The sequence below is a fragment of the Mauremys mutica genome, chromosome 2 (assembly GCF_020497125.1).
Source record: "Mauremys mutica isolate MM-2020 ecotype Southern chromosome 2, ASM2049712v1, whole genome shotgun sequence".
In the NCBI taxonomy this organism is placed as follows: Eukaryota; Metazoa; Chordata; order Testudines; family Geoemydidae; genus Mauremys; species Mauremys mutica.
The window spans coordinates 151,470,574-151,495,029 of NC_059073.1; the positions used below are offsets into that span (position 1 = coordinate 151,470,574).

The 24,456-nt window shown below is 39.1% G+C and overlaps 1 protein-coding gene across 1 annotated transcript in view; it reads left to right on the forward strand.

Annotated features, from left to right (window-relative positions):
* CDH12 (cadherin 12) overlaps window positions 1–24,456 on the forward strand; it is a 914,698-nt gene that overhangs the window by 107,273 nt on the left and 782,969 nt on the right. The window contains exon 2 of the mRNA XM_045005599.1: window positions 15,707–15,776. The gene's annotated coding sequence lies outside the window, so the exon portion shown is untranslated. The remainder of the gene's footprint in view (window positions 1–15,706; window positions 15,777–24,456) is intronic.

The window sequence follows — 24,456 nt, forward strand, 5'->3', positions numbered from 1 at the left end:
CTGATTCTCCACTACCTTACACCTTCTCTGAGTGGCTGTAAAATGCCTACAAATTAGAATGCTATCTGCCTGCACCCTCTGTTCATGTTTAGGTACAAATTATTAAACAAAGTACAATATAGTAGGAGATCAGTCCACATTGCTTAAGAACTAAACGTGACGCCAAAAATAGCATATTTTCTTTTATGGCAGTGATGTTTGTTTAAGAGATTTTATGAAAGTTCGAGACAGGATGGTAGTGTTTCTGGAAGATTTTTTAAATGTACTTAGCAAATTATCTCCTTTCCCAAGAGCATCTACAGTAATATATAATATTGGTTCTCCGGTAACAGAATACTCAGTGTTTGATCCTCTTCTGCTTTGCATATATGCATCATGTAGTTGAGAGTCAGACCTTTAAACACTGCCCCTATTAATGATAAGAAGATCCATAATCACCTTTTTATATTCTCTCCAGCAAACTCACATGTAAATAGATGAACTCTATTGACATTCTGGGCAAACTGTAGGGGCCAGCTCTTACTGACAGTAGTGAGAGAGGAAGATCTTGAGGCACTTTGTATCTTGGCATCGGCCATTTAGTACTGTCAGGACTTATGGGGATGGCATTCAAAGTGGGCAGCATCTTCTAAAGTGAAAGGAGTATGGTTTACTGATTTGAATGTGGGATAGTGACACAGGAGCTCCTGAGTTCTAACCATAGCTGTTACACACTGTGCATGTTGTTTTTAGTAATTCATTTAGCATTATTTACCTCATCTCTAGAATGAGGGTAATGTACGTTAGTTAATGTTTGTACAGCATGTAGAAGGTGGGAAGCACTATATAATTGTGGAGTATCATTATTATTGTTATTAACATACCAAGGAATTTATCCACAAACTACTGAGCACTCTCATCCTTTGCCCATTGCAAGCAAAAACACGAGTGGTAAAATTCAAGTCTCAGCTGCACCTATGTGATCCCAGTCAGTGGAGTTTCATGCATGAAAGGAAGGGGTAAATTTTGCCTCATACACTTTTGAGACATCTATTTGAGGTTTTCCTGTCATAGATCTCTACCTTCTGGCTCTTATTAGTATGCTTGTGGAAGAGGAATGCAATTAATAGTAACATTAAAAAAACTTTTCTTATTGTTAAGCTCATGCTTAGTCATTTATGTAATGTCTCCATTGCTCCTTCCTTTTTCCTTTTTTATACTTGCTGCTTTTCTTGACTAAAATAACAATGTAATTGCAGTAAAGGAAGTGTTCATCAGGACTCACAAGAAAAAAGTTAACTACTAGCTGCTCCAAAACCATGTTTGTGTTCTGATCATTTCTTGCTCTCTCTTTTTCAATGTGTCATATGAATTATCTAACATTTTCTCTTTCCTTTGCTTTCAGCTGCATTTGGAAATGCAAAACCCTTAAAAATCACAGAAAAAAAGAATAGCTTAAATATAATCTGCTGAATTTACATCCAAAATGTCATTCATTGTGAGGGACACCTCTCATTTCAGACCCAAATTTATCTCCAACCCAGATGATACTAGTGTTCTTCTCATTTATAATTAACAATAATACTGTTTGTTCTTATGTACATTCCATGGACAAAAAATACATTTAAAAGGAATTAATGTTGATTGTGACATCCCTCCAATTAAAAATAATCAAAGTCTTTCCCATATTTTAACACTCAGACATTCCCACTGACAGTGGCAGATTTCACCCATTCACAAGAAACTTCTTTTTGTGTCCCAAGAGGAAATGTGCTACAGACAACACATAACTCTCTCATGTTATAACACAAAATCTAAATTGTCACAGGGGCATAGGTTATGTGTGCCATTTGTTATATGTAGAGCTGGATGAAATATTTTATTTTATTTTGTTTTTGGCCAAATCAGATTGATTCTATAGTCCAAAACTATTTGCCAAATTCAACCTGAATTCAATAAACGGGTTTAGTGGGGATTTTAAAAAAGAGTTTAAAAGTTTTATTTTGACCATTTCAATACATTTCGCTTAGACTGTTATGTTTCAATAATGTCGAAAGTTTTGCTTTGACTTTTCTATTTGAAATGATGTTTCAATTTCAAATATGGCCAATTTAGGAGGGAAAACATAAAAAAACAGGATAAAAACACCCAACACAGCCAAATCAAAACTAAAAACCAACAAACAAAAATGTTTCGAGTTGTGCAAACTGTTTGGTTTTTTTTAACTCAAATCCAAACAAAACACCAAAAGATAAACTTTTTTTTTTTTTAGTTTTATGATTTGGAAAAAAAAAAGTGTTTTTGGTTAGAACTGAACTGACTTTTTGAGTTTGGTCCCCAAACCAAAACTTCATTATTTGCTCAGCTCTAGTTATGTGTTTGTGTGGTCCTAATAAAGGTTATGTGTAATATTGTGAAGGAGGGTAGTTTGTGGCACATTGTGCATTTAACTATTGGAGTCAGAAGTAAGTTTCTTATGAAGATGAGAAATCTGTCACTGCCAGTGTACATGTACTGCATGGGTACTAAGTGCATCTTTTCAAACAGGATGAAAACATTGATGAAATTGTTGGGAAGAGTATATACCAGACTCAGCATGATTGTCTATACCAATGTCTGTCCACGTTAGATAGTGAAACTGTGTTGAAACCATGCTACCTACAAATGTGTTTTAAAACAGTTATCAAATAAAAGTACTTCTATTTGGCTTAAGGACTATTGGCTTAAGAACTATTCCCTTGAAACTTTACCCTCTGTAAATCTAAAATGTCTAGTGTGCTTAAAACTTTCCACGGTGTTATTACTGGAGGGGGGAGAGTTTGTGTGTGTGGGAGGTTGGAGGTGAGCACAAAGTCTCTGCTGCTGCCACAAGATCCGTTCACTGACCCAGAATCACACACTTAGCTAGTGGCAGTGCAACTGAATGACCAACAAGCAAACCATTTAAAATCTAAGGCTATGCTCCCTTCCCTTCAAACCAGGACCCGTGGTGTTTTTTTGGTTTTTTGTTTTTTAACAACATAAATATCAAGATCTGCTCAAAATCCCCAAAGAACTGTCTGATTGTAGTTGAACAGTCAGGTACTAGCTGTGATGTTCACAATGAGGTCATTATGGTTTATCACACTACAGCCACACAAATAGTGTTAGATGGAAATAGAGAACAGTGGTGCACTGAGGATATTTTTTAGATAAAAAACTGGATGCAGTTTGTGACTAGCAAACTGAGAACAGAACCGTCTACACAATTAAACAATGCAGTAAAGTTTCACTTTGGGCCAGATCCCCAACTGATGTAAACTGTATAAAACTATATATAAATACAGTTATGGTGCTTTTAGTAAATTAAAACTATTCTCTCTTTAGCTACAGCTATATGTTTTACAGCAGTTTTACAGCTACCTTCTCGCCTAGATTAGCTTCAGAAAACCTCATTTCTGTATCTCTTCTGTAACACAGAGAAACATTTTCCCAACTCATATCCTTTCAATCTTCAGGAAGTTGAGGATCAAGTTTAGTGGGTTAAGACCTAGACTGGGATTCTGGAATTCTGGATGCCATTGACATCTCAGCTACAGATCTCCTGAGTGTCCTTGGGCAAGTCACTCTTCCTGTTCTTCAGTTCCCTTCTGTAGACTGAGGATAATAATATTCATTTTCTCCTACACTTTCCTTTCCTTCTCTATTTCAATTAAGGGCTTTAGGACATGGATTGTCTGTTACAATCTGTTTGTACAGTGACTAGGATAGAAGTTGAATCTCAAAGAAATATTGTTAATATAAATAATGTTTCTATCCTGAGTTTAGGTTCTTCAGAGGATCCTTGTGTAACCCATATCTCTTCAACATGACTGCCCATTCTAGAGGCTGGATCATGTAGGAGAGAATAGGATTTTTAAGGTGTTGAACAACAAGTAATTTTATCCCCAAAACTACTATCAGTGTACAATGTAGAACAAGAAATAGCAGGCCAAATCGTAAGGATTCTCTCTGTAATTCTCTCTCATAATTTGGAGTTTCAATTATGTTAGTCACATAGTTTGCTTCTCACCATGCATTCAGGGGACTTCAGAATTAAGTACAAGCAAAGAATTGTGATGATCTGGGTGAAGCCTTGTTATGGGTCAAGTTAAAACCTCCCTGAGATTGATGGGTGTGAATGCACACTTCAATTAATGTAACTGTAAGGATATATTAATCACAAGCGCCCACCCAAGACAAAAGGGGTTGTGAACCTTCCAAGGTATTTGGAGTGAGTGAGCAAAAGGCTTTTGCTAAGTTGTGTGTGTGTGTGTGTGTGTGAGTGAGAGAGAGAAGGGAGAACACACAGGAACAGTGAACATACAGAACACAGAGAGGCAGAGGCACAAAGCAGCAAAGCCAAACTATAGCTAGCGAGCACAGTGTGACTCTGGGAAAAACTAGAGGGAGCTTTTGGCTTTGTTTTCTAAAGAGGACTGGGGCAGTAAGCTATGAAACTGCTCCTTTTGTTCTTGGTTCCTTCTGCATTCAAAGAAGCAGGACTTTGTACATTTCTTGAAAATTAATTAGATTTTATCAAAGAAATACCTGACTCTCGCCAATTTCTCCTCCTAACTAGAATATCCCTAGGACCCCAAACATTTACTAGCCATATGGGTCAAAAAGGGACAACAATACTCATAATTATTAACACTGAACTTTTTATTAATAAAGAAAGGGAAAGAAAAAAACAAAACAAAACACAGGCAGTAAACAGTGGTTACTTCAGTTACAATCTTTTTGGTATGGCTTTCTGTGAAGAGTTTTCAATAGAGATTATACATTGGAGGATGTCTCCACCATGGTGGGGACACACTTCTCCAGGTATATGAAGACCAAATTCTATTATTTCCAAATTTAGCAGTAAGCCTGTGGTAAGGTATCATAAATAAGCAAAACCGTTTATAAATGGGCAAAGATAAGAGATTGTACTAGGCCCTATGAAACTGCTGAAAATATTTGTCAGTTACTTAAAAGAAGTCATTCAAGATCTCTTCAGATGAAATAGCAGTTTCTATAACCCACCAAATCACTTCAAGGAACAGTCTTTGAGACAGGCAAACTAATAAATAATAAGAATCTTAAATTCAAAATAAAGCCACTGTTTCTCTTTGTTCACCAAGATTAGTGTATATCACCTCCAGAGAGATTGATCTTTTCTTTCTGATTTTGATGCGGAAGTTGCTTAATCATTTTCAGATAATTAATTAATTCATTCCCACATTAATATTAATATTTTTATACTCAGATGTTTTTTATATTAGTAACAGCTATGTTAACATCATTTAATTTCATATTGGTTTAAAATCATATTATTCACATAGCAGTAGTATCAGAAAGTTATTATGTTAGATGTATAGCTGAGAAAAATTTGGAATTTCTGGCCCATGAGAAATTCTCATATGTCAACATTTGTTTTCATCCCAAATGAGAGGGAAAAGGTATTAAGCATTGTGGGTAAGGTTTTCAAAGGAAACTATCCCCTCTAGTTACCTTTGAAAAGATTTCTATTTCCCCTAAACTAAATTACCTTATAGGTACATGATTTCAATTTTCTAATTTATTGGGTTTTTTTCAGAACAATAAACAGCTTTGAGATATTAGCAAGGAGTATGATTTAATGCAGCTATTCTCAAACTTTAGCAACCTGAGGAAACCCATTTTGATTTAATTTTTTTCACAGACTCCCCAAGCCACCTTTTAATTTTCCCTGGGGTGCTCAAACTTCACTCAGCCCCAGGCCCGCTCCCACTTCAGCCCTTCCCCACAACACCCCACCCCTGCCCCACCTCCTCCCATCCCCACTCCACGCCTACCCCTCCTCCTTCCTGCCTCTTTTCACCTCCTCCCTTGAGCGCGCCCCTTCCTCATTCCTCCCCCTCCCTCCCAGCACCTCCTGTACGCCAGTGAACAGCTGTTCCATGGCATGCAGGAGGCATTGGGAGGGAGGGGGATGAGTTGATCATCAGAGCTGGTAGCCCTGGATATGACTTGTGGACCCCCAGTGGTCCAATGACCCCAGTTTGAGAACCGCTGATTTAATGGATACAACCAGGGCGGGCTCCAGGCACCAGCAAAGGAAGCAGGTGCTTGGGGCGGCCAATGGAAAGGGGCGGATGTCCAGGTCTTCAGCGGCAATTCAGTGACAGGTCCCTCTGGGAGCGAAGGACCTGCCGTCGAATTGCCGACAAAGAGTGAAGCGGCACAGTAGAGCTGCCGCCGATCGCGGCTTTATCTTTTTTTTTTTTTTTCCTGCTTCACCGCTTGGGGCGGCAAAAAAGCTGGAGCCGGCCCTGGATACAACAGTAGATGGAGACCCAAAAGACCTGGGATCATGGGTTCAGTTTTTAGGTCTACCGCTCACTGAGTGAATTTGGTGAGTAATTTAAAAAGACAATGTCAACCCGAATTTAAACTAGCATTTTCATTTTGTAAAAATAAGCTTTTATAAACCTACGATCAACAGAATGGTAACTAACCATCTGTGTAAAGTTACTTACATGATTCAGAGTTTGCAGGATTGGAACATAAATATTTGCACTCACACATTCTTCTTTTGTCAATGAATAAATTATTATAGTGGTTAAAAAGAAGAAAGTTGCTGTCTACTGAATGCTTTTAGCAAATTATCCAGGTAATGATCGAGGACAGGAAAATATACAAATAATTTATGGTAATTTAGGGAATAATCTTCAAAAACAGTCTCATTTTTCAGATATAAGTAATTGCAGGCTCAGATGACTGAATATAGATATTTAATTTTCCTGGTTTGTAAGTTCAAATGATATTGCATATGAGGTTGCACTGTACGAATTGTTTTGTGCTAGGGAGGCTGAAATTAAAATCTCACATCCAAACATTTCCAAACTTTAAGAGAGTTCAGATCCTGATCCATATTTGCAGAGTGTCCCCCATCTTGGCTTTTCTTTTAAATTCAAAATAGGTTTCACTTTCTTTATACTGTTGAGATAGTGACTGTTAGTTACGTAAAACTAGAGCAAAACACATTGCATGTCATAAGCCGAGACCATTGTTTTCTGTAGCGTGGCAAAGGATTTGATGGAGAATGCATGAAGACTGTAGGTTCACACAAGCGCTATTTTATGGGACAACAATATGTGTTACATATTTCACCTGTATAACTTCTATCTGAGGAGGCCACTAACTGTAACTGATACTGTTGCTCAGCCCTCAACCAAAGGCCTGAGCTTTCTGACTCTGTGGTTGCTGCCCCGCCCTGACCTAGGGCCGGGCTCATAGCTCTTGTTACAGCTCAGCCCTGCTGAGGGGTCTGAGCCTCTCGCCGAACAGGGCAGGCGACTGCTGCAAGGACTGCCGAGGGAGACCCCGGCCGGTCTATTTCCCCGGACTCCCCAGTGTGTAGTGAGCTGGTGTGGCTCCCCTCCACCCCGGAGAGGGTCGAGCCCCGGTGAACACTCTTACAATATAGTTTATAAAGTCACCCTCACTATAGGGGCTTTATAACCCATATTTGCACTGTCTTTTATATATCAGTGGTTGCTCCAATTCCACCAACCAGTCTTGTAAATCAACGTGGCATTTAATAGTTTATTCTTTTTTTCATGTATCTTGCATGAAGATTCTTTTATTTTTTTTTTTTCCCGGGGAGAACAATTTTAACTGAAGGAAAAAATGTTGTTGTGTTGTCATTGATCAGACTCTTTTTAGGCCACCTGCCTTAGCATGAACAACTGCTGTGCCATACTTCTGTTCAAATTCAGGTCCAAAGACCGCACCACCTAGACTTACATTTCCTTTAAATTGAAACTTTTTAGTGTTGCTCATTAACAAAGTGGCAAGGTGACCTTATTATTTTTCTTCATTTTAATTTTTGTTGTTGTTGTGGGACTGGAGATAATTGGCACACTTCCTAAGAGTCTCCAAAGACCAATTAACAACAGGGAGTCATGCACTGAGTCAGCCTGTGTTTCAATTAAATGTCTGCTCCAGGAGGAGCTAAACTGAAGCATAGCTTTTGAACAACAGTTACATTATTGATACAGCTGAGTGCACTGTGGAGGACCAAGGCTCTTGCTTCATGACAGATGGACTAATGCTCCAGCAATTAATATATTTTCATGACTTTTTAAATCTTTCTGACCTTTTGCATTTCTCTGACTGGATTAGTAGGGTTGAACTTTATTAGGCAGAATGGAAAGTTGAAGGCAACATTTGTGGCTTCTTATCTTTTTAAACATAAGGAATCTACTTTAGGATTTTATGTAAAGAACATTGTTAAAATATTAAATTTACACATTACTAGATGATGTGGAGTGGACATGTGCACTTGATCATTATCTGTTAGGTTCACTCCATCTGGGGCACCTGACATTGGTCACTGTCAGCAGACAGGATATTGGGCTGGATGGACCTTTGGTCTGACCCTGTATGGCCATTCTTATGTTCTTATCAACAAGAGAAGCAGTGATATTACTTAGATTATAAACTTTCTGGGGTAAGGGCTGTCTTTTTGTCAGTTGTTTCTAAGGTGCCTACCCCTGTGAGATCTTGACCCATGACAGGGGCTCCAAGGTGCTAACTCAATAAAAATAAATAAATTAATAACAATAATTAATATTCAAGGCCAAGGTGCAAGATTACATAAAAGTCACTTACTTCTTTATTGTTATTGCTATGTTTCTAGGATATCTATCTATCTATCTATCTATGTATCTATCTATCTATCATAAATATGTGATAATGATGAAAACACCTCCTTGCAAAGTTCCAATGTATCTGCAAAAATTATAACATGCAACTATTGTTTAACCCTAATAAAATTAGTAATAATTAAGGAAAATGGATTCCCCGTAACATTGTCTTTAAAGATCATTGTTACAAAAGTTGTATATTGGCCAAATCAAGACATTTGTAAATTTGCCTCTCTCTCTCTCCATTTGATCTGGGTGACTACTTAATTTTCTTTCAGAAAAGTCATTCACACCAAATGAAAATAAGAAATTGTTATGAACAGAATATACCTCTTCCAGTACCAATGGTCTAGTTTGACACACTGTATTCTGGTCAAACTGTTCTAACCTGGATTCCTGAACTACATTTATTTTTAGGCTCTCAATGGAAGAAGTTGCTTGAATCTCTAAGATGAGGAACACCTACATGTCTAATGGGAACTGTGCTCAGCATCTGTGAAAAATCTGACCTCTTCTTTAAATATCTACAAACATAAGTGCCAACTCTGTGGAGCAGCCACGAAAAAAAAAATAGTGGATGATTAGTACCCACTGGCAGCCAGCTACCCTCCTTCCCCCCATCACCTCCCGCCCACCAGTGGCCTTGCCGATCAATTCCTTCCCCTCCCTCCCAGCGCCTCCCTCTCACTACAATCAGCTGTTTTACAGTGTGCAGGAGGCACTGGGGGGGGGGAAGGGAAGGAGCAGGGCCAGGGCGCATTTGCGGGAGGAGGCAGAACATGGAATGAAGAGACGGGGCAGGGGTGGAGTGGGGGCAGGAAGATGCGAGGGGAGGTAGTGGGAAGGAGTTGAGTGGGGGAGGCGCCTGGGGCTGAGTGGGAGTTGAGCACCCTCAGGGAAAAGAAGAAGCCAGCACCGGTGTCTACAATGTATGGGAGAGTGTTTAGAAGACACAAATGGCAATTAGGCACTTAACTCTCACTGAAATGTCATGGGAATTAGGTGCCCAACTTATATTTGTGCCTTTTAAAATCTCCCTCTAAATGCTTTATTTTAGACACCTTATTTTGGAAATTTTGATTGCTCTTCCTTGCCCCCACAGACCAGAATTATTCATTCTTTTAAAGAGAAAGATAGAACCAATTAAGCAGTGCATTTCATTTTACATAGAGTATAGGACTAAAATAACATAACCTTTTTTTCAAATTATATCCAAAATTATGCCATCCAAATTGCAAAGTCATCTGAAACATGGAATGTCATGAAACAGTCAAAATTATAAATAGAATTTCTACTATTTATGGACAACAGAAATGTTGTCAAAGCTTTTTAAGCAGACATTTGTATTTCAAGATCATTAATGATAAACCTAAAATCCCTTTCTAGTGCCTTCCTTGATTCCCCACTGTGTCGTTTATTAACATCAAAGCTTTAAATTAGTTTAAATTAACTCCTATTATTATCAGAGTTTGCTAATATATTCTTGACACAGGATAACTCCAGTGAGACACATGAATGATTAGAGAGAGTGAAGTGAGAGTCACAAAATGCTATAATTGTTGGTATTGTGCCACAAAATATTAATTAAGGACATTATTTTGTATTATGCACATTTCTAAAGCATCCTGTTCATGCAGATCAAGATAATACTGATTCCTATATGTGTGAAAAGTCTTGGACATGTTAAATAATGCAGCTTTGCTAGAGGGTTAAATTCAGCTCTCTATAAGTGGGTACAGGACTGAATGTGACCCAAAGATTTAGGTGGAGCAGGTCAGAAAAAAGCAAAAGAAATATTTTTCGTTTAAATTTTCTGATTCATAGAAATTGAAATGTGCCACGAAGGCGGTTTGATTTTGACAAAGTTTCAGCAGAACCCAGGCAGGTTTCCACCATAAATCTACCTGAATCCCTGCCAGTCCTAAAAGTCCTGGCTTCCAGGCTCATGGCTCCTGAGTAGCCCAAGCTCTTAGGGCTCCCAGGATCGACAGTTTTGAAGCAGTCTGCCTGGCAGACCATCTCAGAGTCAGGGACTCCAAGGTGTCTCGGTTCTGTGGTCCAAGACACCCCATCGGGTGGTCTGCTTCAGAACCAGTACTCCATTTCTTTTCATGGAGAATTTCCAAATTTTTATATTTGCTCAGAATCAGAACGAAAGCAAATCTGAAAATATCAAAATCCTCTATGAAATGGAATAACCTTTCTCTGCCTTATTTGATGAGACAAGATGGGTTAGGTAATTTCTTTTGTTGGACCAATTTCTGTTGGTGAGAGAGACAAGATTTTAAGCTTACACGGAATTGTTCATCAGGTCTGGAAAATGGACTCAGTGAATCACAGCTAAATACAAGTATCAGAGGGGTAGCCGTGTTAGTCTGGTTCTGTAGAAGCAGCAAAGAATCCTGTGGCACCTTATAGACTAACAGACGTTTTGCAGCATGAGCTTTCGTGGGTGCATCCGAAGAAGTGGGTATTCACCCACGAAAGCTCATGCTGCAAAACGTCTGTTAGTCTATAAGGTGCCACAGGATTCTTTGCTGCAGCTAAATACAAGTGGGAACAGATTGTTTAGCATAAGTAGTTAACACACATTTCAAGGGGCCATTCAAGGAGAAGTGGCCAGTTAACACCTCTCAAGTTACCAATGGAAAGCAGAAAAAAAAGGGGAAGGGAGGGGTCAGTGGGTTATAGATTGTTGTTATAAGCCTTAAATCCAGTGTCTCTATTCAGTACATATTTTTTAGTGTCTAGCAAAGCTATACATTTAAGTTTCCAGACTCATCTTTTTGAAGGTGTCAGGAAGGCTTCATTTAAAGGAGAGGACTGAGAGGTCAGATATAGAGTAACCATTTTGTGAGAAGTGTTCACCCACGGGGGATGTGTTGTTTTTGTCTTTTATCAAATTTCTGTGTGAGTTCATTCATACCTCTACCCCCCTATAACGTGACCCGATATATAACATGGGTTCGCATATAGCGCGGTAGCAGTGGGGCTCCATCAGCGCTTTAAAGGGTCCGGGGCTTTGGCCACTGCAGGGAGCCCGGGCCCTTTAAATCACTGCTGGAGCCCTGCTGCTGCTACCTAAATAGGTATATCTCCTATTATTATTTATCTCCTAGAACTGGAAGGGAACTTCAGAGGTCATTGACTCCAGCCCCCTGCCTTCGCTAGCAGGACCAAGTACTGATTTTTGCCCCAGATCCCTAAGTGGCCCCCTCAAGGATTGAACTCACAACCCTCGGTTTAGCAGGCCAATGCTCAAACCACTGAGCTATTTCCCTCGGGGCTGCGGCAGCAGGGCTCCGCCGGCGATTTAAAGGGCCCAGGCTCCCCGCAGCGGCCAGAGCCCGGAGCTCTTTAAATCACCGCTGGAGCCCTGCCGCTTCTACTATGGGGCTCTGGCAGTGGGGCTCACCGGCGATTTAAAGGGCCCAGGGCTCTGGCTGCTGCAGGGAGCCACAGGCTCTTTAAATCACCGCTGCAGCCCTGCCACCGCTACCCAGATATAACGGCGTTTCACCTATAATGCGATAGGGATTTTTGGCTCCCCAATGAACCCACTCAATCAGTAAGGAACTCAAAGATACACATAACAAATGACACAAAGGTCTATGAATAAGGGCAAATGATCATCTGGCCCATCGCAGTGTAATAGTCTTGAAGTTTTTCATGTTTTCAAGGGCTGGCTGTCCCACACAGATAACATTCATAATGTTAAATACAATAGCCTCAAGATATGCCTGTGATTGTCATACCTGTCCTGCCAATAAGCTAGTATATTTGGATATAGACTTATCCCATATGAGTCGCTTTTTTGCTTATTTAAAACACCTTTCTGATTCTCTCAGGTTGCCTCCATTCACAGAGCTTTTCTGACTCAGTTAATCTCGGTTTTGCCCTTAAGAACACTTAGATAAGGTGTCTGTAAATGGGAACAATTTTTTAGAGTTTGTCTTTCAAATTGTCTTTGTGTACAGTTTCTATTAACCCCCAGAGATTACCTTGTTCACTTGTAAGTCTGTCATCTGCTTTCTATAAAGTTACTTGTCATCTTGGGCTCAATTGTCCTTGACTTTACTTTTATCTTTCATAGTGGTTAGTATTTGGACAGTGGGAAATCCAGCCGTTTTACTCTTCATCCATTCTTTACCCTTTACACTATGTGATTATTGAATTGAAGGAGTCAGTTTCTACTGTATACTAAACTAAATATACTGTTAGTCAAAGATATCAGATTAACAGCACTAGAGTCTGAAGTCCTTTGTTTATCCAGAGCAGTGCTTCTCAACCCATGCACGCCCCTTGCAGCTCAATCAGCACACAGCTGTGGCCCCAGGGACATCCTCAGGGCCATACAGGTAGTGTGGATGCGGACCACACAACACATAGAGAGTTGCATATGCGGCCCACCATGGTAAGTAGGTTGAGAGCCACTGATCCAGGGAACAGTTACAGCACAGGCATGTTAAGTGAAAATTTCCTATCGTGCCCCACCAATAAGCTTCCCCTTTCACCTGAATGTATTACATCTGCAGGACAGAGAGTGGAGGTCCATGTTTAAAGCCTGTTCAAGACATGTCCCCTGTGCTCAGACTTCTATCCAAAATGCCAGGTCCTTATGGTGGTTTTATGGTGCTTGGGAGTTTTGTATGGGCTTGTGTGTGCATATTTGGAAACCTGTAGAGCGCAGCAGCAGGGTCCATATGGACAGTTAGCAGGTGGCACATTATTATTCTGTAGATTTATACCCCAGCTTGCCATGCACTAATGCTTCATCTAGACAAGCCCCGTGTGGTTTTTTTTAGGGCTGGATGGGAGTTAAATGATTGATACCTAAAACTAATGTGATATATGCCATCATGTGTCAGCAATGCCCCTCCACCATGTTCAAGACATGTCCACATCCTTCTTGTAGTGTGGGGCCCAAAACCTTTAATCATGTCTTATGTTTCTGTGCTAAGTTTCAGACCGTTTCAGAGGACATTTCACTTGCAGAGGTCACTGGCAGCTGAATAACAAAGTGTGTGTCAAAAACAGAGATAAGTTTACTTACAACGTATTACTGTGGGACAAATAGATACTAGTTTCTAAACAGTACTGAGCAGAATACAGAACAATAGAGAAATCTCTGTTTTTGAAAATGTTACCACTCTCATATCATTTTGTTAAGCCACGCTTGTTTTGAGCTTAAAAATTTTCAAGCCTAAGATAAGCTCAAGTATTCAAAAGCTACATCTGTTCAAAGCTTACAGATGGTCTTTTGTGTTATCTCTGGGTTCTGTATAATTATGTGTGACACAGTGTTTCACTGGGAGATGTTGCAGCGTACAGATAAATTATAATTGAAATGTTCCAGGGGGCTTTCCTTAACAGTTATTATCATCAAATTTTTAGGCTATGCACCAGAACCTCTAGGGCAAAGATTAAGTTCTTGGGCATTAGCTTCTACCTGTTGCTGCAATATTTTCAGTATGGGAAAAGTCTTTACTATTAGGTTAAAAGGAATGACTGAAGACTTTTCCTTTTCTCCCTTGTAGAAAAGCCTCATAAAATTCATTAGAAAAAATAAGCTTTAATTTTTTCAAAATACTCTATAAAATGTAATAGAGAATTATCCCTCCTTACTATTTGTAAAGAGTGGTTCAAAATCATATACAAAAAAAGGTTAATTATTTAATTCAGTACATGTGAGTAATTTGTATGGAACCATTTCATCTATATTAAATTGTATAGGTCTTTTCCAAAAGTGAATAGCTGATACTATCAGATTTACTTCTAGTAGAAGTAGAATTTCCTTTCCTCCTCCCACCATAAGTAAAATAAACTAGTATGCTAATTAGTGGTTACCCCATCTTACCTGCTTTGCTTAGTGGAGTAAAGGTGAAAGGGTTAAATGTATTAGTGCAGGCTGTGAGGATGATTGGAGAGATATGTGTGAAATTTCTTATGGATAAGGAATGAATACTTGAGGATTGAAACAAAACGGAAGAGAACTAGCTTGAGTTATTTATTCTCCCAGATTTGAAATCTCTTTTCTCAAAAATGTATTTTTCTGTTGAATAAATAACCAGTTCCCAAAGGGGTCTGGGCTGACAGTGAAATCTTATTAATTATAACATAAAGATATGGAGGATCTCTTTTAAGCAAACAAAACACCATACAGTATATACGAAGGAAGGGGTGGGGGAAGGCAATGTTCCAGGCAATCTTAAATTTAAAAAAAAAAAAAAAAAGGAGAGAGAGAGAGAGATGCAGTGTCTTGCTTAATGCATAGTAGACTATTTTAAAGTTTAAAATCTCAGGATGCATGGGATGAATAGAGAGTAAAATACCCAACTCTTCTTTACTTTTACTGTTGCTTGGTTATTTCTCTTTTACTACAAAGCATATATAGCCACTGTGTTGTAACCATGTAATTATCTGGTAACTATTAATCATTTGTCTAAATAGTTAATTACTAGAGCCAGTAACAAGAGGACAATTAGATGACAGCTTCTGCCTTCCAAACCAGAAGGCTGGAATGAAATGTGAACACTGTTGGGAGCATATTTGTCAGCCCCTACATGTGCATCATTCTCACTGACACTAATAGGAGTTATCTGAATGTAGGGAGAGGAGAATGGGCCTGGTTTTACCATCATTATTTCTAAAGCATCCTCCCAACTTCATGTTTAATTACTGAAGTCTTTGCTCAGTAAGAAGTAAAATGAAAATAAATATTGGCAAAGTCGTGAGAGTCTTAGGAACTTTCTGGTCAGTTTGTATTTAGACTTTACTAAGGGACACTCCCATTAGAACTGATTCTGATCTCACATGCTGATTTTACACCAGTATGACTCCACTGACTTTCTTGGGGCTATTTCTGGTGTTCACTGAAGTGGGATCAGAATCATCACATCCGCTGACTGCACTGTGAATTTTGGCATCTTTTATTTTTAAAAAGGTGAAGAGGCATTTCAGTATAAAGATTTGCTCAAATGTCTTCAGATTTTGTAAACTCAGTATTCTTGCAATAACTGTAGTTATTTTGACAGGTTCACTTCAGCAAAATTCCAATGAAAAGGAACAAAAAATAGTTGATCCTCACTTCTCACCTAGTTCTGTGTAAGTATTATAAACTTACCTAGTTACTTTAATTTGATTTTACAATTGAAACAGATCATTACAGTTTAATACAAAAGGGAAATCCTAGCTCATCCCAGATTTGTGTTGCCCTCTAGCTTAATTGCCCCTTTAGAATGTGAGTCTTCATAAATGAGTACATTGAGTAATTCATGGCATTAATGGAAACATTTCCATATATTCCTGATTTAAAAAAAAAAAGACATTAGGAATATTTGCTGTAGAGCTGGTCAAAATCTCAACAAAGTGGATGACATTTTCATGAAAACTCTGTTCTGTTCTTTGAATTCTAGTTTGCATTAATATATCCAGGGTTGGACCCTCAGTTGGTGTTAAATTGTCACTGCTCCAGTGATTTAGATGATGCTATGCTGTTTTACACCATCTGAAGATCTGATCCATAGCATGGGATGGATCCTAGTGAAGGCCTTCTGTTCCCCTTGAAGGGTCTAATCTTGCAAACACTGTCCTCTAAAATCTTACTTACTTGCTTAACTTTGTGCACTGTGGGACTAAGAAGTAAATTTGCCAATGTGCCTCAGTGTCTCCTGGAATAGGCCCTAGAAGTGGTGTTGAGATTTCACGAGTTGGGGCTGCTGATGGAGTGTTTATCGTTAGAGCCCCTGCACACCATTTTTTCTGTGGCAACTCCATGTAAGCTAGTACACAGGAAGGTGGCTAATCTTTTTTTTTTTTTTAAATTCACAACTGAGGCAGAACCAAATGACTGGAGTAAAGAAAATACACTGACTTAAAAATTATCCTGGCAATTTGTGAAGACCATTACATATCTAGAAGATAAGGAACCAGAAACAATGAGAACAGTGTATTTCTAAAGCATAGATCTTTCCAAAGAAACTTTATGTTTCTAATTAACTTTTGACAATTATTAGAGGAAGGGAACACAATACGTGGAACATTTCTAAAAGCATATGAAGAATTATCGATTACCTCTGTTCACTTGAGAGATTAAGTCACAGAAGCTAATGTTAGATTCCTCAGTGGTTTCTGAATGATCACTGTTGCTGTGTGGACAACACTTTTTTCCCCCCATCTCTGCTAGGCTAGAATGTTGGGGCCTTTCTTTGTAAGCACACCTCACTTAAGTTATTCACGCTTTTGTCATTTCTTGATTAGGCAATTCTAACTTGCTCTAAGTGCTGCTATTCCTGGAGATAATTCAGAAAATCTCAGCGAGTGCAAATGTAATGGCCTACATTCTTATTGGTACTTTAAACATATTCTGCATTGCATCAGTGCTCCAAGATCTTCACTGGCTTCCAATTCATTTCCAAGTGTATTTCCAAAATATTGATTTTTGCTTAGATGGCCCTAAATGTGTTGAGATCTAATTACCCGAGAGGCCACCTCTCTCCCTGTGTGGCAGCTTCATCTGACAGTCTTCTTGTCCAGCTGTGAAGTGGATGATAACTCTTCAAGAGTGATCCTCAGTTCTGGGTTGACAGTCTGGCTGGATTTCAAGGTATGCAGCACAATTTCTCTCTTTCCCCAGGCTTCCAAAAACAGGGGAAGGTAAGGAGGCCACAGGTGGTCTTGAAGGAGAGGAGAGGTATTTGACTGTCCTGATGGGTTAAACAGTTAAACTAGTCATATCTTTTTAGTTGTTTGATATTATTACTGTACCTGATATAGCCTTTTAGCATATAATAATCATCAAAATTTGATACTGCTTCATGAAAGCTCACTTGGAAATATCCTGTTGCTTGGAATACCACTGTCATAGCACTTTAGAGAAAGGGGACCTATAAATAATGTGTTGTGTAATTGGGGAGAGGAAGTATCTAGTAGTGTACTGCAAGAACGGTTATTTAATATCTTCAGTAGTTCTCTGGAAAAGGGAATAAGCATCATAAATTTACAAATTTGCAGTTAAATTTACAGATTATACACAACTGGGCGGAGTTGCCACCACCAGACAGGAGAGGGAAATACTAATCCTAATGAGATTAGACACCTGTATAGAAAACAGGATGAGATTTAATTTGGACAAAAATACAGCTAATAGACTTGTGGAAAATAATCCAGCATGCAGGCTTTCAATGGGAGGGAGGAACCTGGAAACTGTTTATACTGTAAAAGAGCTGGCCATGATAGAGAATATCAAACTATACATTAATTTGCAATGTGACAAAGCAATAGAAAGGTGAACACAATGTTGAACTATGTACACAGCATCACCAGTTAACATGGAAATAATAGTTCCTCTGTAGATGGTCCTGGTGTGATCGCATCTTGCTATTATAGACCATATTTGGACAGAGATAAGTAATTTACAGTGTAACAACTAGGAGTAAAGGACTAGAGGTAAGAAGGGGAAAATGTAGGCTGGATATCAGGGAAAACTTCTTTACAGACAGGTTTTAAACAAAAGATTTTTCTCTCAAGTTAAGTGATGAAAAGCCCATACTTTGCTATGTTTAAAGAGACTTAACTAAATACTTGAAAAATATGCTGTAGGGACCACTCCTCTGTGATAGAGTCTTTTCCATCTCTAACTCAGATGACTGTGGAAATAGAACATAGTCACAATATTGTACATACTCAGTTTATATGTTCATTGTTTAGCTAGCACCATAGGGTACAGGATCTACTCTTGTCCATGCTGTGGGATGGCTATGCCTTTAGACACACCTAGTCCTATGCAGGTAGGGATTTCCCTTGTCCACTGTGCCACCCAGCCTATCCCTGCAATCTTTTATGCCATTTCCCCTGGCACAGTAGGTAGCGGTGTTGTGAAAAGAATGGTGGTGGGATTGACATAGAGCTGCTCTACTTGGGGGAAAGTTTAATTCCCAAGGTTGTTGCTGGATATGAAGGTCTGGCCCAGCCTATTTATAAAACAAGAACCTCCATCTGGCCCTTAGAGTATTCAAAGAGTTCTCCATGTTAAGAAGCAACACATTTTGGCTTTCTCCCTTATTTCTATAAAAGTGTCTCACTCCTAGCCTCTCCTTTCTACTGTGAATAGTAAGATCCTCTCAGACTGCCATGACGTTGTTTTCTTAAAACAGGTTTATCCTACCCATGCCACTCAGACCCACACTAAGCATCTGTGTCATGCAGGCTCAGTTTTAAATCCTTTCTCCCATTTTGGGTAGAACAAGGAATATCCCCGAGTCTCTTCCCCCAGCCAGTCTTATAAAGGGAGTGGATGGCCAGTTGAAGTGCTCTGCTAAGAGAACAGTTGAAAGGCTCCAAAATTCCCCTCACTGGGAAAGCAACTTGAAAATAAACAATAAAAACAGCTAGCAGCCACAGCCACCTCTCGCCTACATCCCGCACATGCAAAGTATGTCCTGAGGATGATTTCCCAGCACATGCCTTTATTGTATAAAACAGTTTAACAGCTCAGTCTTTACTTAGCAGCTTTTCAAATAGTTTCTGCTAGCATGAGGTCTAAGCCATGGTCACAAAACCCATGGAGTAAGTAAGTGCTGCATGCCCTTTTATTCGCCACACTCCAAGCAGCTGTTTGGAGAGTGTCAGGGAAAACATAAGAACATAAGAACAGCCATACTTCCTGTCATGGTCTGCACCCTCACTTGAAACTGGGGGGTTTCAAGTTGAGGACCAGCATGTATCCCCCCACCCTAAAATCCTAGGATAGGTCTCCTTGTCGCTGCCACCAGTCAGGTTAAAGTGTCTGACACACTGCCTGTCCCCCAAGCTTCCCCTGGGGAACCCAGATTCAAACCCCTTGAATCTCACCAGAGAGAGAGAGAAACAGCCAGTTCCCCTCCTCCCCCTCTTCCTTCTCTCCAGCCTGCTCTGGAGAGATATACACCGAGTCAAATCCTTGACTCAACACAAAGAGGGACTCACTTCCCCCCTCCCCTTCCCTAGTCCTGGAAAGAGATACCTGATTCAAACTGCTTGAATCAAACCCAGGAGGACTGTCTCTTCCCCAAAATCCTAGGGGATTCCAAGAGCCCCAAATCCATGGAGTTCTTACACCCAGGAGAAACAAACCATTCCCCCTGCTTCCTCCCCCTCCCTTTTCCTAGGAGAGATACCGGGATCTAACTACAGAGGGATACCTCCCCCTTCTCTTTCCCTGAGAATCCACCCAAGGAAAGACCAAACAAGTGCTTAATAGAAAAGAATTTATTAAGAATAAAAAGAAAGTAATTTGTCTCTGTAATCCAAGATAGAACCATACAGGGTCTAAACTTATCAATCTCTGGAGAGAATTCCCCCTCCCCCATTTTCTCTCTCAGTGAAAGCAAAGTAACAGCAAACAGGAATAAAGAATTTCCTTTAGCAAACACACAATTGCAAATATAGAAATCAAATCATAAGACTAATTCGCCTTTCTAATTAATACTCACTATTAATTAGTAGAAACTACTCCAGGAGAACTTGGAGACATGACTGGTCTCTTTTAGATCCAAAAAGAGAACCCACAAAGAACACAGACAAAGGCTTCCCTCCACAGAGATTTGAAATTATCTCGTCTCTGATTGGTCCTTTGGTCAGGTGGTCACCAGGTACTACATGTTAACCCTTTACAGGTAAAAAGAGACCTTAACCCTTAACTATCTGTTTATGACACTTCCACTTTTTAAAAGATGTCTTTTTATCTCTCACTGCTTCTTCTTTTACATGGTTGTTAAGCCACGGTGGCTCTTTTTTAGTTCTTTTACTGTGTTTTTTAATTTGGGGTATACATTTAAGTTGGGCCTCTATTATGGTGTCTTTGAAAAGGGTCCGTGCAGGTTGCAGGGATTTCACTGGGAAAAGACCAAGACTTGGCTTCACCTCATCTCCCTTACTGATCAGCGCAATTTAGCCAGACAGGTTGTTATAATCTGATGTTGATAGGTGGGTAACAAATAGTTAGATCCTCCAGAGCAAGGAGGAAGCAAGAGGAGAATTGTTGTTCAGAGAAGTGTGTGAAAGTCACTCTGCCTCCAGGGGGTACTTATGGGTTGGTTCTCAGAGCTGTGCTGAAAGGCACAATTTTCCTCACAATGAGGTGAAGAAGAAATGTTTTATAAACTATATGTGATAGATTGTATTATTTATGTGGCAGTATGTGACCATATCCCCACCATGCATAAGCACAGGAAAACAAAATTAAGGTTATATGTTCTTATAAGATGCAGGAAATGAGTTTTATTATTACTTATTTGTATTACTGTGGCACCTAGAATCCCAAGTCATGGACTAGAACCCCATCATGCTAGGTACTGTGCAAACATTGAACAAACACAGAGCTCCTGAAAAAAAAAGCCTCATTTATTGTTCATTTTTATTAATCTTTCATTTAGCAGTGAAGTAATCTAACAACGCGCTTGCAGAATACTCTACCTTTCCTCTGACTGTTGCTAAAAACTGCTAAAATCATGTCACTTACACTATTCATATGTAAAATACAGTTCTCAGCCTTAGAACTCAGTACTATCAAAACCACTTCACAGGACCTCAAAGGCATTTCCTCCTTTATATGGGCTTCTTCTGTACCAAATTCCAGCTTTCTGCCCTAGTCATTTAGCTGCTAGACTTTTTAAAAAAAAAGTCACTAGAATTGTTACATGGGAAAGTAGAGGTTTTGTTTTGTTTTGTTTTGTTTTTGAGACTCCTCAGTCTAAAAGTGTTCACAATTTTTTCACAGGTGTGGTTTGTTTGTTTGCAGTTGGGCCTAACCTGAAAAATGTCATAATGAAAGATGAATGCTTTAGAAAACTATAGATGACTGAAAACAGGCAGTGAGAATGAAGAGGCTTAAGCAACCTTAACTACTGTGGTTATCAGTGCTCCTGGTTTTTTTTTTCTGTGAACTTTTAAATATTTCAGTTGTAAGAGTGTTCTACATGAATAGATCTTGCAGTAAAAGACATAAAATAAGTATACATAGTGCCTTAGTTCTCACATTTTAGGACGTGCTGATTGCTCCCAAGCATCAGGAAGCAAATATCAGAGGAAATCCCTTTTATTTGGACATTTTTAATATCAATTGGAGAGCTCAGGACTAGAGGTGGGTGAATATTTTTGGACAAATAGTTTATTTGCCAAAAAATACAGTTTATGTTGATTCAATATTATTAAGAAATTTTACAATTACATTTAAAAAATGCCCAGGAACAAAATGATTTGTGTCAAATTAAATGAAATTTCAGTAAATCAATATAGTCTATTTTGGATCATATGCAAAATTTAATTAAACCCAAAATGGATTTTGTTGATTTGTTGAAACTTTTGAAAACTTGTGGTTCCAAATCTAATTTTGGTTCAACCTAAACCATTCCCCCCCCCCCCCGAACTGCCAGAGAACCAAAAAAATCAGTTATTCTCCCAGCTGTACTTGTGACTTTGAATGTTTTCTTTTAAATTTCCTGCTAGAAATTACCAATCACTGATAAATGGCTCTTTCTCTCTCTCTCACACATGAACATTTCAGAAACATAAAGGAATCTTTGTGGCACAGTTACTGTAGGTGCCACACTGAATAATTCCAATGACCCTCATTTTCTAGTTGAAGAGGAAGAATTACTCTCGCAGAAGCATTTTCCATCTGTTAGGGGTATGCATATACCCACAAACTCTAATTTCCACTGGCTCCTTTAATTAATGGCTTCTGGAAATAGCAGTGTGTTCTCTCTGTTCTGATCTTTTCAAACCTTTGTGTTTCACCTGCATGTGATCTGATAATACTTTCTAGAGAGAGAAAGACACACACACAGCAACACACAGGCTTTTATGCAAAAGATGCAGTTCAAACAGTATATGCAGAAATCCCCATGCTCAACACAATGAAATGCAAGCAGCCACTTGTGGAATGGGTTGTGGTAGTCATTCTCTGCCAGCAATATTGCACAGTGCCAAAAGCAGAAAGGCAGTTGAAGAATGCATGATTTCACAGCCCTTGTGAAAAAGACCACTGAACCCATGTGATAATTAGTATATTAAATCACTTGCCACATGGTAAAGCCATCTAGTAGACATGCAGCAGTTTGGAGATGAAAATTATATAATTACCTATGTAACTCTAAAAAAACAAAAGCCTCACATTACAATGCAGCGCTCCAAAAATGACAAATCTCGTTCTCTCTTTCCAGAGTTATCTTCTAATATTTCTGAATGGGCAGAGAGTCATATCATTTCATTACACAATGCTAATCTAACCTAGATGGTAACAATGTCCCCTTTTCTTGGGCCAAACGACCCCCAGTATGTTTCAGCTACCACTGATGTTTCTGTCAGAGATGGATGAAGGTACTAGAAAATTCACAAACATGTATGAACATATGAATTAATGTGTTTTGTGTGATGCACCATTTGAATTTTTCAGATGTTTTCATGGGATATTGGGAGAACATTTTCTAGTGAAGCATGTGAAAACTATTGAGAACACATATTTGTATGACGTTTCAGCCAATAGATGTAGTGCACATTTTTTAAGAGACTGCAAAAATTCGAGGAAAAGGAACACTCCTGTGGATGGTGTAGGGATTGTGCTAAGAGCAAAGGTCCTCTGTTCCATTCTAACAGCTGTCACTGTCTCACATTAATATAAATACGATTTTTCAAAGGCTCCTAAATGATTTAGGAGCTTCAGTGCCATTTTGAAAGGTGACGTAAAGCATTTAGGAGCCTAAGTCTCATTGAATGTCAATGGAAGTTGGTTTCCTAAGTACATTAGTCATTCTGAAAATGAGACTGAAACTCCTAAGGCATTTAGGCACTTTTGAAAACATTACCCTTTAAATTTACACAGTATTCTCAAAAAACTCATTTATTATGATGAATGAAAATATAACTATAGTCCCATAGCAAATTAATGGGAGAGTCAAGATTAAAGTCCCACTCTTGAAAGCATTTAAGTGAGTATATAGTTTTGTGGCAGAAATTGTCTTGTATTATATGTTTGTAAAGGGCCTAGCACAGTAGGATGGGTCCAGCCTGGTCAGGTCCTTTAAATTCTATCACAATAGAAGTGTTAGAAAGTAATTCCCAGGAGTAAAGTTAAGTAGGTAAGTAAGGGTTTGCAGTATTGGGGTCTGTGTCTTTTGGAAAATAGCTCCATAACTAATCCTTTTTCTCCTTTGAGAGATTTTTCAAAACTAAAGAATTTTCTAATGAATGGCTTAGCATTTGCACTCAATCAATCACATGACAAAAATATTTCCCATTAAATTTGGTCCAAAAACTGTTTTTGTTTAATTTAAGAATAAATGACATTTTGTGGGGAAAAAAATGTGATGAATTTTTGCCCTTCATCAGTCCCTACGTAATGATGGTGAAAGTAATTCATTGCCACAAAGAGAGGCAGCTAACAGGAGAGTTTTGGACGGAGTAACTGTGGCAAATTCTAGTACAAATTCTAGTATTTTCTGTAGTCTAGAATCAAGTTAAATAAGTTGAATAATCCACCCCCCAAGAGATGTCTACACTTACCGGAGGATCAACGCATGGCGATTGATGCATCGGCGGTCGATTTAGCAGGTCTAGTGAAGACCCGCTAAATTGACCGCAGATCGCTCTCTCGTGGACTACTGTACTCCACTCAAACGAGGGTATGTCTACACTACCCACTGAATCAGTGGGCAGTGATCGACCCCTGAGCACTCTCCCATTGACTCCTGTTCTCCACCTCCACGAGAGGCGCAGGTGGAGTTGACGTGCGAGTGGCAGCAATCGA